Raw genomic sequence first — 10110 nt, forward strand, 5'->3', positions numbered from 1 at the left:
TGGACTGACCTAGGAGAGGGGCACAAAAGATAAAAATTCAAACCAGTCATCTATGCCCTGTCCCTTGGAAGTGAGTAGAACCCAACTCTGACATAAAGGTCTAAAGTTAAAAAGTAGGCTGGAAAAGTGATCAAACAACTGAAAAAAAGAAACTGGCCATAAAAAGCCACTTATGGTGATAAGGAAATTCAAGATACAAACTCAGGAAAAGGTAATGACAACATCTATAAGCAAATCCTCAAAGAAAAATACAGATTAGAAAAAATCCCATCACAAACTCCTAGAAGAGCTAGATCAATTTAACCTTAGATACTTCCTAGCTATGTGACCCTGAGCAAGTCACCTAACCTCAATTAAGAGCCCTTACCACTCTTCTGCCTTGGAACTGATATTTACTATTGATTCTAAGACAGAAGGTAAGGGTTGTTGGGTTTTTTTTTAAGAGATAAAGTTGTTGTTGTTGTTGTTTAAAGCAAGAAAATGTTTTTAAAATCACATAAGAACAATAGAAAAAAATTTGAGAAAAGAAATAATGGCTATACATAAAATAAATACCAAATAAAATGGGTATTTCTGTCTACAAACAGAAAATAGGAGTACATGAAATTGAAAATCTCTAATATGTACAACTTGGGTATTTTTACTTTTGTAATATGTTCAATTTTTATCTTTCTGAGTTGTCCTTGTATCTATATTTTCTGTCCTTCTTTCTCTTCTCTTCATTTTTTAAAGAGGTGATTCAATGGTCCTCTCTTTTTCTTCCTTTCCTCTTTTCTTCCTTCTCTCCTTTCCTTTCTTTCTTCCTTGCTTTCCCCTACTTCCTTTTGTCCGTTCCTCTTTCCTTCTTTCCCTCTATTCCTTTTACTATCATATCCCTATCACTCCCTTGACCTCCTACTCCTTTGGGAAACAAAGAAAGAAAAATAAAGCCCTTGTAACAAATATGGATAGTCAAGAGAAACAAATTCCTATATTAGCTGCTCTACTAATTTTAGGGAACTTTTCCTGATATCGACTCACCTTATCTCTTGATTTAGTCACACACACTTAGTTACTATCACATATTTCATCCCTCTCTTCCTTTCAAACTACTGCATATGCTATCCTGATATACAATCCCTGCCTGGGCCCCTCCAACAAACCACAACCCCTCTCTGTTCTATAACTTTGCTCCAAACTACCTTTATTCATGGTTTCCTTCGAAGCCAAACCATCTGGCCAGAGTCACTTTCTATAGTTTCCTATCATTGGTTTCTGTAGGTACTTATTTGTCTTCAGGGCTCCTGTACACACTTGAACTGGTCCTTGTACTGACCTTTTGAGGGGAGACAGGTAGTACTCACAAGAGGATTCAAGTCAGTCCAAGGCAAATCAACAAATTCTATTAGAGGCAGCATGTAGTAGTGGACAGAAAGCAAGCTGACTCTTGTTCATGTCTTTGTTGTCCAGTCATTTTAAAATCATGACCCCATTTAGGGTTTTCTTGGTAAAGACACTGGAGAGGTTTGCCTTTTCCTTCTCCAGCTTGTTTTATAGATGAGGAAACTAAGGCCAAAAGGGATAAGTAAGTTGCCCAGGGTCACACAGCCAGTGTCTGGGGCCAGATTTGAAGTCAGGAGGATGAGTCTTCCAGAATCTAGGCCTAGTTCTATGCATTATGCCACCTAGCTGCCCCATTTCAAGTCGTACACCTGACACATAAAGGTTGTGTGATATGGGGCAATTTCACTAACCCCCTCAGGGTTCTAGGCACTATAAATAGATCAGGAGGTGCTTAACAGGTCCTGACTAGAAGTTTCATTCAGAATCAATGATATCACAACCACAGTCCCTATCTGTCGGGGACCAGCCCCTTACGACCCCTGAGAGGGGAGGGGGAGAGAGAGAAGGAAAGGGGAAGCGACAAAGAAGGTACCGACAGCTCTCACATGGTATGCAAAGAGGAGTCGTTTATTGAGGAGAAAGATTAAAGATGGAGCTTGGCCAGAGGCCAAGCTCCTGCAAGGACAGCCATCGCCTAGCCTGAAAGAGGAGAGAGGGGGAGAGAGCAGAGAGAGAGTGAAGGCGGAGCCTGCTGGGCTAGATATAGTTTTTGATATGCAAATATACACAGTACATAGGGATGACCCTCATTGGTCAATGACAAGGCATAGGTGTGGTTTCTCTTGACCAGGGGAGAACAAAGAAACCTGTTTTCCCGCCTAACCTGGGAGAAGCTGGGGTCAAGGGTCAGGGGCCTTCCCAGCCATGAGCACTACTGAGCATGCCCAAGACTGACTGTTCCCCTTGCCCCTGGGCTGCTACATCTCCCCCTTTTTGTTTTACACACAAATGAATAGTGTAATATCAAAATGTAGCAACATTACAGCATTAACAAATACAAACACTCTGGTGCATAATCATATTCTGATACAGAGATGAAAAACCTATCCTGATTGTATAACTTAGATATCCCAATCAAGAATGAACATCAGCATAAACTGATTCAGTGATCAATCTTAAAAATTCCCAAACTGATCTTTCTATCTGCCTGTCTGCATTTCAAGATCAATGCAACAGTCTTAGTAGATATAAAAATGTTAAGAAAATAATTTCCACGCTACTGATCCTGGTCTAATGAGGTAGAACTCCATGGTTCACATGACAGGTACAATAACCAAATATGCCACCATTCACAGTCTGGACTATCAGAAGTTGTCAGCCTTTTCAACAGTTAGCAAAATACTATCCCTGGAGATGAAGGATAAGTCCTTCCTTTCTCTTGTCCTGATACTGCATCTTGGGGATCTTTCCGTGCTCACTGCCAGATGCCTGCCACATAGGAAACTGGTTGGTAGCTCGATGCCAGGACATCCAGCGACTGAGGGTGTCAGTACGCCATGTCTCTGCATTTCCCAACCTCCAACATCCATTTCACATGGAAAATGTAACCGTGGCTGAGGCTGTCTGGTCCATAATGAAAGATTCATTATGATTCCCCTTACATGCAATCAGACATCACTCTCCAGTATGGTCATCTGAAAATTAACAATTGCTGTCATGTTCTCATGTTCACCGACTGTTAGGTGACTGTAATTCTAGAAATCTTTGCACCTTCATAATTCTGGATCAGAGCATTAACAGTACTTTCCTTGTGCTTAAAAATTCTGGCCTTAATAGTGTAAAAGAAAAAATCAAGGTTGATCAATCAAGAGTGACTTTAAAAATTTCCTCTAAAATATAAATACTGATCTCTATAAGATTCCTCTCCCTTTTCTTTTTGTTTGTGTGTTGGGAGAGATCCCTTCAAAGAAAAACATCCTCTCTAAACATTTCTGGAGGATCATGTTATCACATGTCAAATGATCTCAGAAAATTGATCCTGGGAACCTGATTCCAAAATTAATACAAGATTCTCTTGGCTCACTGTCTATGTGGTATCTTTGAAACTGAGCCAATGTAAAATATCAGAACTTACATTCCCAATGATTTCTAAGTCCTGATCTAAATAGATCAAAATTCGCCTCGTATAGGAACATAATTTTGCACCATTACAGGCTTTGCAAAAACATCAATACATCAATCACAGTGCAATTTTTAACAAATACCAATATTCCCATCCATTTTACATTCTCAATTGTAGCTTAAATAACCATGATGGTGATAATGAAGTAATATTTCAAGTTCTGACTACATATTCCTGATGTCTTCCTTATTTTAAATCTCTGCTTGTATAAATAAACCCATCAATATGGTAACCAAGCCTATACCATTACCAATATTTGCAAAATTCATTCCACCAAACCAATGTTTGGGTAAATAGAAGCTTAAGTTGTTTCCCATGTAGAAGCAATTTCTACAGTTTCTTGTACCTACAGCATTTGACATAGCTTTTTCATTCCTAGTTGTCAGTGTATAATATTCAATGTGCTTTTTCTGCACGCTTATCTGTGCCTATTGTGTCATGCTTTCAATCCATACTCCAAAACAGTAAAACTTAGATTATACTTTGCCCTTGCTCCATGTTTTTGTGCAATAATAATTTTTTCCACCTAGGAGAGACAATGACTGCGCGTCCACAGAAATTGTCAAACCTAGAGCCCTCAGTTTTTCATGAGGTCTTACTTCCATATACCAGAACGTCTTCCAGTATATGAAAGGGAAGCCAATAGATCCCGAATCCAGCGGCCGTCTGAATTCTGGGACTGTTGGAGGAGAGCAAGACATTTTTCCTATTAAGATATTACCCACAAAGACAGGGTATCAGGAGTAATGGTTAACAATGGTATTAACACTCAACTACTGCTATGGTAGTCAGCCCTTAATGTAATGTCAGGAACATAATCTTTGCCTGGATGTCAATGATCTCTTACAATAACTCAAGTTCCTAATTAAAGATTTCCTAACGTCTTTTTCCTGATCTCTCATTCTTTCTTGAGAGTAACATCAGTGTCATCTGTCCATTAAACCTGTCTGTGCATCATTTTCTGCTTAGCACCTCATTTTTGATGTCAGAGGTATCAGATCTATCCTATGGATGAAAGTTTTCTATCTCCTACTCTTTGGAGAGTCCTACCAAGGTCTATACCCTTGTTGATAACAGCATTTCTTACAATACAAGTGGTGGATTTACAATGCATACAATATACATTTCTTTTGACAGTATCATATACAAAATACAAGGTATACATTAGTAGCTAGACAATTTGTAGCTATTTCATCTCAATCCCATCGCAAAGTCTTTGGAATGTGGGATGTATCTGGTGTCTTGTACAGACACAAGTGTGATTTTGTCCTTCTGAGTTAGCATACTTGATGTTGCTCTGGGTACCCCATCTCAATGGATGTCAGCATGACAAGTGTCCTTCAGTGGCCTAATAGCCAATGTCTCTAATAGTGTAATGTCATTGTTCTAGAGTGATATTAGTCACCAAAGAAGTGTCCTTCCAGCGAGTCTGGATTGTGGCTGGCATGTAGGTAGCTGATGCCATCACCTTCCGTCTGCTTCTCTTCCTGGTCTGTATCAGCTGGCATGAAGCATGACGTGGGTGACCAGATGTTTTCATTATCTGTGAACATATAAACAAGACCTCGACCCAACATTATCATCCCCTTGGGTCCCTTACAGTCTTAATATCTTGATGATTTTTAACCCAATTCAGGTATCTCACACAATGTGATCTTTATCATTAAATTCAATATTGATTATTACAAAGCTTTAACTTATATTCTTTCTGGGGTGTAGAAAAGATAGATGATTAGTGATACCATATCCACCTCTTTTTTCTTATGAAAGTGGAAATGTCACAGCTTAACAAAATTGACTTCTAGATAAGTCTGATTCTAGCAAAAACATGTTGTTTGCAAATATAATGTACCCTTTAAGACCATCATCATCATTACATTTTGGATAGTAATACCCATTTGTGCTACAAGTGGACAGCATTCCTTATACTGTCATAACATTCCCAATTATACCCTTTTGATATTTGATCAAATTTGGCTAACATGGAACAATTCCAATAATATCATTTCAAGTTACACATTGTACCAATACCATTCAAAATTTTCAGGCATGTAATAGTTAGATCTTTTACCAAATACCCATATATTCCTAGAACAGAATATCTGTTAGTGACTTAATGATACTCTTCTGCATGTACATTGTTTCTCATACAATTGCATGTGTGTGTGTATAGTGTGTTAAACCTGCCTATAGGGCAGTCTTTACAGTCCATGTGCTGCTTTTCTGGTGTCCTGTGCCAGACACCTCTGCCTTCTGTCCTTCTTCCGGGCAGATTTTCTTGCCATCAGATGCTCTTAATCATCTTCCATGGACTCCATGTATCTGAGAAAGTAAACAGAAAACCTCGACCCCAAATGAAAACCTCATTGGGTCTTAGAAAGTTAGAGAGTGACAGAACATATATACCTTCAGTTTTTGAACCTTGGGGCTCATGAATTCCTTTGAGCTCTTTGTACCATAGCTTGCATGTAAGCCATGAGCTATGTAATTTAGCCTTTGCATTGCTGTTAAAAGCCCTGCCATTCCAAGCTGTTTGGAATAGACAGTTGTGCACAGTTATTTATAAAATCTGCAATCACTTTGCTCACTTCTTCATTTGAGCTTGAACCCATAAACCAGGAGAGTAAGTATCTCCCATCACTTTTCACAGTTCAACCTTTGTGCCAGGAGCATGCTGAAATGTACCTTTGCTCCAAAATATACAGTGGATATCTATCAGAGGTGAAATTAATCCACAACAGTTTGCATTGATAAGCGATATCACCTGCTTGTTCAGGATATAGATGTACCATAGACTTTGCAAAGCAGCATGTATAGATGCTTAAATATTTGCTTTTTCAAACCCATAATCAGAAAAATATCATTCTATAAATCACTTATGAATTGACCCATGTGTGCTGGGATCTTAAGTCTTTGTCTGCCTGCACACAATTTTTGCTTTTTGAAAAAATTTCCACCTTGTGCAGTTATTAAAATTATAGCATTGTCTTATGCTGTAAAAATATGCACAGAATTATCAAACAATTGCACAGAAGTTGTTATTTCTGAACTACTGCCCTTAGCTTCATAACTGAAAAGATCTTAATACTGTGACTAAAATCATTACTTTCATCTGCTAATTCTGCAAATCTTCACTGCAGAAATAAATCAAATTATGCCAGTAACCTTTGAATTTGCCTTATTATCATAGGTCTCTTTTCAATATCATGATCAGCTTCAATATCTGCAATTTCAATACATGATAGTATTGCCTCTTTCAAATCCTTAATAAATCACTGTACTGAGTAACAGATTCCTTGATAACTTTAATAATTAACCACTGGTAAACAGATTGAATCCTTCCAACCATGCTTTCACTCTGCTGAGCATGTGTCTTAATTTTCCATAGTAAAAGCTATTCTAGTTATAAATCATTTGCTTTCTGGATACAGGTATAGTAATATGCCCACTAAAAAGTTTCTGAACTGCATACAGGCTGTTTGAATAAGCTCTGCTCAAGATTCACCCTGTTGCTTTATGTCCTGCTTAGAAAAGTGTTAATAATTCCTCCATAGTTAAAATTAGAAAGCTTTATAAATTCCTTTAAATCATATTCCAATTCATGCTTATTATATCTTAGTATTAAATTTCTTCTTCTAGCCAATTACAGCCTTAGTGATAAAACTTGCAACCTCAGTTGCTCTGATGCTTTCTTCCACGTGGCTCAAGCCACGTGGCCGGTAGAGAGAAAAATTTCAAGCTGCTTCAGATTTAAGCCCAAACCTTAAAAGTTTTCTGTTTGCACTTTAATTACCTTGAGATATATACCAAAATGTCTCTACAGATAAAACATTTCTAGTCCTGATATTTTGTGGCATATAACAAAAGTCAGAGAAAGATTTTTTAATTCTCCTTTTTTAACTTCCTTTATCAAAAAATATAAGCAGACATTCCTTTATAATGTTGCCTACAGCCAACCTAAATTAAAATTCAAATTCCCAAATCTTACTTTACTGTATTTGCAATCGCCCAGGTAAAGCCTGCCTTTACCTGGCTGGACCTCAAACAAAAGAATTCCTAGGAGCTTTTTCAAATGCTAAATGAGTTCGGAGGCTTGCCTTTTAAAAAAAATCTCCTGCCTTTGGTTACAGAATGGCAATATCTTTTTACAACTTAAGCTGTTCCGAATTTAACCTAATTCAGGATTATTACCTTGATTCCTTAATTGTGCTGAGACCTACGGTTTTATTAGAAAAAATTTTTTGTTTTTTATCCGTTTTTTCCCAAGTAATTCTGATCTTTTAAATGCCCTGCTTTGAGTCTAAGCAAGCACTTCCTGATAAGCCTTTCAAATGCATCTGAGTCTGACCTCTCCTGAAAAGGCACAGGGAGTTTCTTGTAAAGATTAGCTTGCAGAACTTTTGAAATAAGAAGTGCTTAAGAAAGAACTCCTTAGCATTCTGCAGCAGTTTCTGCCTTGCGTCTTCGCTAGCCTTTCCCGCTTTTGCTAAACTGACTGTTTTGCCTATAAATAGCAGGTAAATTTGACTTTGCTTTCCGGATGAAATTTTAACTCCTGCTTTTTCTTTTCCCAGTTGCTTCTTTTGAAATTCACTAGGCTCTAGCAACTGTTTGTTTCAGAGTGAGATTTTTCGAGTTCTCAATCGCCCCTAGTGAGGGTTTCCCTGGGTCAAATTTTCTTTTTCCTTCCCCTCCCCCTCAGACCGCTCCTCAGGTGTTTCTTAACCTCCGGAGATCCAGGTCCGAGAGAGGAGGCCTCCGACTAGCAGACCCAGGTGGGGGAGGGAAACTGCACTTCGTATATATAAGGGGACTGTTATTCCGGTGCCATCAAAACACACATACATTCAACCATTCACACAATGGGGTTTGAGAGGGGGATATGAATGGGACGACCTACCGTTCCTCAAGATCGTGTTCGATCTCTACCCTATAGTCTCGATTTCCTCAGGATCCTGTTCGATCCCTACCCGTTAATCTCGATTTCGGCGCCGAATTTTTCCTCAGTCGTCCGGTGGTCGCTCGGGCCCCACGTTGGGCGCCAGATATGTCGGGGACCAGCCCCTTACGACCCCTGAGAGGGGAGGGGGAGAGAGAGAAGGAAAGGGGAAGCGACAAAGAAGGTACCGACAGCTCTCACATGGTATGCAAAGAGGAGTCGTTTATTGAGGAGAAAGATTAAAGATGGAGCTTGGCCAGAGGCCAAGCTCCTGCAAGGACAGCCATCGCCTAGCCTGAAAGAGGAGAGAGGGGGAGAGAGCAGAGAGAGAGTGAAGGCGGAGCCTGCTGGGCTAGATATAGTTTTTGATATGCAAATATACACAGTACATAGGGATGACCCTCATTGGTCAATGACAAGGCATAGGTGTGGTTTCTCTTGACCAGGGGAGAACAAAGAAACCTGTTTTCCCGCCTAACCTGGGAGAAGCTGGGGTCAAGGGTCAGGGGCCTTCCCAGCCATGAGCACTACTGAGCATGCCCAAGACTGACTGTTCCCCTTGCCCCTGGGCTGCTACACCTATCCTATCCCTATGTGCAAAGCACTATGCTAGGCACTAGGCAATACCAAGACAAAAATAAATTTAAAAAATTCTTGCCTTTAAGGAACATATTCCACTGAATGGATTCTACATCTAAATAGATTTTTTAAAATATCTTTCCATGTACACATTATTCATTTTCTTTCCCTCCCCTCTTTCCTCCTTCCTCCTAGAGCCGACAAGCAATTCTGCTGGGTTGTGCAAATATTGTCACTTGATAGCTCTTTCCATATTATTCATTTTTGCTATAGAGCGATCTTTTAAAACCAAAACCCCAAATCACATACACAATCAAAAAATTGATAAGTGATAAGCCATTTATTTTTCTTCTACATTTCTACTCCCACAGTTCTTCCTCTTGCTGTAGATAGCATTCTTTCCCATAAGTCCCTTGGGCTAAATAGATTTTTTTTTTAATGAAGTAAAGAAAAAGTAGTTTCAAGAGCGGAGAGAATACTAACCAGAGATAGTGTTCTAGGTATTGGAAAATTTGATTCAGGAGATGGTTCCTGAACTGGACCTTGAAGATACTAGAGATTTTAAGAGGTCATGGTGAGACAAGAGTGAATTTCAGACCTGCACGCTCACATTTACAAATGTATAGAGGTAAGAGCTGGAATGCATTGGGAATAACTAATAGTTCAGTGTGATCAGAACAGAAAGCACATGAAGAGAAGTAATATGAAATATGAATAGAGAAAAAATATAAGGAGAAAAGAAAACAACCCCCTAGAAAGAGAATGGCAGAGACAGCAAAGCAACAGGCACACATCAGACTCATCCACTAGCTACACAGAGCCAGAACGGACAACTCCTTGGAGTGAGACTTGTGTATCCACATCATACTCTAAATCCCTCCCATAGTAACCCCAAATGAAGAGAAGCCAAGGCTGAAAGAGAAATAGCCTTGGCCTACCTCTTCATTTTTACTGTAGATAATATGGACTATGAAGGTCCCTGGAGAAGGTAAGGTCACTAGAGGAAAAGAATAATTGACTCTGGGTTCAGCTATTCAGTGCTCTGAATTCTCTTTCATGCTAAATAAGACCTCTCTTATTTTTAATA

The 10110-nt window shown here is 39.1% G+C and overlaps 1 long non-coding RNA gene across 1 annotated transcript; it reads right to left on the minus strand.

Annotated features, from left to right (window-relative positions):
* Positions 1-1929: 1929 nt before the first annotated feature.
* On the minus strand, positions 1930-8460 carry LOC130457388 (uncharacterized). Its single transcript, XR_008916563.1, has 2 exons — positions 5849-8460; positions 1930-5069 (listed from the first exon to the last, which is right to left on the minus strand). It is a non-coding gene; the product is annotated as an uncharacterized LOC130457388 (long non-coding RNA).
* Positions 8461-10110: the final 1650 nt, after the last annotated feature.

The sequence above is a fragment of the Monodelphis domestica genome, chromosome 2, assembly GCF_027887165.1.
Source record: "Monodelphis domestica isolate mMonDom1 chromosome 2, mMonDom1.pri, whole genome shotgun sequence".
NCBI classification, from domain to species: domain Eukaryota; kingdom Metazoa; phylum Chordata; class Mammalia; order Didelphimorphia; family Didelphidae; genus Monodelphis; species Monodelphis domestica.